Genomic DNA, 6000 nt, shown 5'->3' on the forward strand with positions numbered 1-6000 from the left:
ACTTATTTATTGTTTTATACGCAGTTAGAATTTTTTGCAAGAACACATATGAATTAGATATATTTTTTTCTTTTTTGTATATTTTATTAGTATTTTGCAAAATTTTGGACTGATAAGAACACATGATCTGAACTTTCTGAGGATATGTTGATCGTTGATGTTTATAGAGCACTTGTCACTTTGTGTTTTTGAGCAGTAGATGAAATATTGATTGTTGATGTTTACGTAACACGTGTTACTTTTTTTGAGCACTTGTCACTGTGCCACATTGGATGATTACATTAGGTCAGCCTTTCTCAACCAGAGTGCCCAAGCACCCTAAGGTGCCTTGAGGTTTTTTCAGGGGTGCCTCGGCAAAATGTCTAAAAATTGCCAAAAACTTGTATACAAGCCAGCGGGTGGAACAAGCCAGCCTTTTAGTTACACAAAGCCACAGGTCTTCATTGTGTGCCATTACGACCTTCTAGCTGCCGGCATCCTGACAACCAATGACATCATCAGTCGATAAGGAGGATGCAGGGGCGGACTGACAACTCATGGGGCCCCCGGGCAATAGGGGATCATGGGGCCCCTGTGTCCTTGCCCAAACTCAAAAGAGCCTATGAAAAAGGTACCAGGGGTAAGTTTGGGCAAGGACAAAGGGGCCCCATGATCCCCTATTGCCAGGAGGCCCCATGAGTTGTCAGTCCGCCCCTGCTCAGGACTGTCCGTAATTTTAAAGGGTGACTCAGGACTGTCCATAATTTTAAAGGGTGCTTTGACTGAAAAAGATTGAGAAACACTGGTTTAATCACCAGCTGTCTGGGTCAATTTTGACATTTTTACGCACATGTTAAAATCAGCATTTGTTGCCGGAAAATGACTTAGAACTCCTAAACATTATATATTTTCTGAAAGCAGAGGCCCCGGGGAATAAAATGATGGCTGTTGCAATGACACGCGATATTTGCAGGCTGTTTATCAAATGCTAATTTTCAGGCAAAAATATGCTTCAATAAATTTTTATGCACACAAACACAATCTATTAATTTTTTTTGGTAAAATATAAAAGTCATATTATGACGTGTCAAGATTTAAAATTGTGCTCGCTTGTGAAATGGCAACAAACTACAGTACCTAAAACTCTTCATAGTTGAGGCTTCAAAGGCCTTTACGGCTTGCCAGTTTAGAGGTAATAACGGTCCTGGAATTATTGTTCTTCAGCGTTTGCAGCAATGCCTCATGTGTGGTGGACTCTACATAAGTGTGCCGGACCTACATGCAGTGGTGTATTGAGGTTTCATGCTGCCCTAGGCAACACAAAAATCGGCTTCTCCCCCACATAGAGACACTGACACCGACCAACCCCACTCCCCTACGAAGAGAGCCTGACACCGACCAACCCCCCTCCACTACAAAGAGAGCCTGACACCGACCAAACCCCCTCCCCTACGAAGAGAGCCTGACACCGACCAACCCCCCTCCCCTACGAAGAGACCCTGACACCGACCAACCCCCCTCCCCTACAAAGAGAGCCTGACACCGACCAACCCCCCCCCCTACGTAGAGAGCCTGACACCGACCAACCCCTCTCCCCTACGAAGAGAGCCTGACACCGAGCAACCCCCCTCCCCTACGAAGAGAGCCTGACACCGACCAACCCCCCTCCCCTACATAGAGAGCCTGACACCGACCAACCCCCCTCCCGTACGAAGAGAGCCTGACACCGACCAACCCCCCTCCCCTACATAGAGAGCCTGACACCGACCAACCCCCCTCCCCTACTTAGAGAGCCTGACACCGACCAACCCCCCTCCCCTACGAAGAGAGCCTGACACCGACCAACCCCCCTCCCCTACGAAGAGAGCCTGACATTGACCAACAACACCCCAGCCCCCCTCACCCGAGAGAGCCTTACGCTACCACCGCTCCCCATACAGTGGAAATCTTCCCCCACCACCTTCACAGCTCTGCTCCCCTGAAAAATGCCACCCTAGGCAAATGCCTTGTGGTAAATACTCCCCTGCCTACCTGCACATTTGCATTTATGAGGGGGAAGTTGGGGTGCTTTTAAATTTTTTTCTTTCATTTAAAGTGGCTGTAAACCCTTATGTATACCAAATGAAGTGACTGGCTTCAGGTGATACACAGAGATAAAACAAATCCTCCTACATAAGTTGTACCTGCCTATCTGTAGTCTTCTCTACCTCCATTCAAAGTGTAGAAGTTATACAGCTTAGCTGAGAGTTCAGAAAAAAGGGGGTGGAGATTTGAAATTACACATTGCAGAGCGCAGTGAGAAGAGCTCTGAGAGCTGATTGGAGGGAAGAGACACCCACTCCCCCGCCCCTCCATACAGCGCACAGGAACAGAGCTGAGGCTGCCCTCCCCTGTCACCATTTTTCTCTTGGAGTCAGGAAAACATGTCAGAAGTGACTCATGCTTTTAGCAGAGGAATGAAGCAGCAAACAGAAATGACAGTGATCTGGATAAAGACAAGTACACACTTGTCTGAGGTTTACAACTACCGTATTTTTCGCTCCATAAGACGCACCTGACCATAAGACGCACCTAGGTTTTAGAGGTAAAAAACAAGAAAAAAAAATATTCTGAACCAATGGACTGCAGACACAGTACAGGGGATGACCAGAGACTGCGGACACAATACAGGAGATGACCAGAGACTGCGGACACAGTACAGGAGATGACCAGAGACTGCGGACACAGTACAGGAGATGACCAGAGACTGCGGACACAGTACAGGAGATGACCAGAGACTGCGGACACAGTACAGGAGATGACCAGAGACTGCGGACACAGTGCAGGGAATGACCAGAGACTGCAGACAGTGCAGGAGATGACCAGAGACTGCGGACACAGTGCAGGGAATATGCAGACAGTGCAGGAGATGACCAGAGACTGCGGACACAGTGCAGGGAATGACCAGAGACTGCAGACAGTGCAGGGGATGACCAGAGACTGCTGACCTTTGGGGAGGGAGGGGGAGCGGGTACCTGAATTTGACAGGTACCCGCTCCCACTTCCGCGGAGTTGTCCTTCCCTCTTCTTCCCGGGCCGGCTTCTGTGACAGCCGGGTGCCCACTGCGCATGCGCGAGATCGCTGCACTTTGTGAATGGCCTGGCGCCTTCTGGGACCTGTCATGTGTCGCAGAAGACACCGGATCATTCACAAAGCGCAGCGATCTCGCGCATGCGCAGTGGGCACCCGGCTGTCACAGAAGCCAGCGCGGGAAGACTGTGCAGCGCTGGAGCAAGGAACAGGTAAGGTCCTGCAGGAAAGAACAGCTGAGCGGCGGCCCGGTATTCTGACATGGTGGCGGCAGAAATACCGGACCGGCCACTTTATATTCGCTCCATAAGACGCACTGACATTTTCCCCCCTTTTTTTGGGGGGAAAAAGTGCGTCTTATGGAGCGAAAAATACGGTACTTGTTACATCCCTGTGTGGGTAACCACAGCCCTCCATGGTGTACACTTTAGTACGCCCTCTGTGAAGGAGGCAGAACAATCATTTTCTCTTATATACTCCCTTATGGTCTGTTAAATATACTATTGAAAGAGTTTTGTTATTACTCCACTCTCCCACTGACCCGAACACCTCCACTAGTAGTTTCTCACGCTCCTGCACATCCCGCTCCCATGCCACCTTTCTCACCCTTCTCCTCCTCCTCCTAACCGCGGGGGACATCTCCCCGAATCCTGGCCCTCCACCACCTCCCTCACCCACACATCACCCTCCACGTCCTGCCGCAACCCCCGCAACTTAGTATCTGTCCCCCTGCTCCCTAAAATCTCCCCCCCGTTTTCATGTGCACTTCTGAACGCCCGATCCGTGTGCAACAAGCTTACCGCCATCCACGACCTTTTTGTTTCCCGCTCCCTCAACCTCCTAGCGATCACAGAAACCTGGATCCAGCCCACTGACTCTACCTCCCCTGCTGCACTCTCCTACGGAGGTCTCACCTGGACCCACTCAACAGGTCTAACGGTCGTAAAGGTGGTGGGGTTGATCTGCTCCTGTCACCGCAGAGCACCTTCCGAGTCCTCCCAAACCCCCCTCCCTATCCTTCTCCTCCTTTGAGGCCCACTGCGTCCGACTATTCTCCCCAACCCCCCTGAAGATTGCTGTGATATACCGGCCTCCTGGATCCATACCCCGCTTCCTGGATGACTTTTTCTCCTGGCTACCCTTCTTCCTCTCCTCTGAGATACCCACCATCATCCTAGGGGATTTCAACATCCCTGTCAACCTCGACAACCCAGCCACATCCCATCTCCTCCACTTATCCTCCTCCTTTGCACTTGCACAGTGTATACAATCCACCACCCACTCCGACGGTAATACCCTTGATCTCGTCTTCTCCAACCGCTGCGCTCCCCACAACCTCACTAACACCCCCTTCCCTCTCTCTGACCACAACCTGATTACCTTCTCTATCTCCTCATCCTCCAACGCCTACCCCTCCAAATGTCACACTACTACCAGCCGTAACCTCCGCAACCTTAACCCTGCCCCCCTCCACTCTGCAGCTGATCAACTCCACGACAGCATCCTCCCCCTGTCCTGCCCCGACTTGGCTATGACTGCCTACAACAACACACTGTCAACAGCCCTTGACTCACTAGCGCCTTTAACCACACGCAACATCAGACCCCGACCGCTCCAGCCCTGGCAGACTGATCACACCAAAACCCTCAAACGACACAGTCGTGCCCTGGAGCGACTATGGCGCAAAACAAAATCCCAACAAGCCTTCACCCGCTACAAATCTGCCTTCCACACCTACACCTCCTCCGTCCACGCAGCCAAACAAGCCTACTTCCTGACCCTCATCAAGACCCTCTCCTCCAATCCTCGCTGACTCTTCTCCACCTTCAACTCTCTACTCTCGCCACCCCCACCTCCACCCAGCACCTCACTCACTGCCCTTGAGATTGCCAATCACTTCAAAAACAAGATTGACACAATTCGCAAGGACATTGCCACAACTCACACGCCCTCTCAACCCGTCCCCTCTCACACAGCTACCCCCTCATTCCCCCTCCCCCTCGACATAACCCGCAGGGACTTCGTCGCTGCTCAAACTCCTCCCTCCAACCCCGTTCCCCCTCACTCTGCTACCCCCTCATCACCCCTCTCCCTCAACATAACCGGCAGGGACTTCGTCGCTGCTCAAAATCCCTCCAACCCCGTCCCCTCTCACTCAGCTACCCCCTCATCACTCCTCTCCCACAGCCCCACCACTGCTCTGACCTCCACTTCCACCCCACCCTTCATTCCTCATACTGAAGCCCCCCCAACACTTCACACCTTTGACCTTACTACCATCGAGGAAGTCTCCAAGATCCTCTCTGATGCCCGCCTCACCACCTGCCCCCTCGACCCTATCCCCTCACAACTCCTACGACCTCCCTCCCCCTCCATCCTACGCTCCCTCACCCACATCTTTAATCTCTCCCTCTCTTCCGGCACTTTCCCCTCCCCTCTGAAATATTCACACATCACCCCCATACTTAAAAAGCCCTCCCTGGACCCCAATGACCCGAACAACCTCAGACCCATCTCCCTGCTCCCATTTACATCCAAACTCCTCGAGCGCCTAGTCTACACCCACCTATGCTCTCACCTCAACGACAACAACCTCCTCGACCCCCTACAGTCCGGCTTCCGTCCTCTACACTCCACCAAAACTGCTTTACTCAAACTCTCCAATGACCTGCTAACCGCCAAAGCTAATGTCCACTATTCAGTGCTCCTACTCCTTGACCTCTCTGCGGCCTTCGACACAGTTGACCACCTCCTCCTCAAAAAAAACTACACTCCCTCGGCCTCAGAGATTCTGCTCTCTCCTGGCTCTCATCCTACCTGTCACAACGCTATTTCAGCATTACCTATAATGCTACCACCTCCCCCTCACTCCCCCCCTCTGTTGGGGTCCCTCAAGGCTCCGTCCTCGGGTCCCTTCTCTTCTCCATCTACACCTCCTCCCTTGGCCAACT

The sequence above is a fragment of the Staurois parvus genome, unplaced genomic scaffold, assembly GCF_062004578.1.
Source record: "Staurois parvus isolate SC_StPar_1 unplaced genomic scaffold, SC_StPar_1.0 ptg001253l, whole genome shotgun sequence".
In the NCBI taxonomy this organism is placed as follows: domain Eukaryota; kingdom Metazoa; phylum Chordata; class Amphibia; order Anura; family Ranidae; genus Staurois; species Staurois parvus.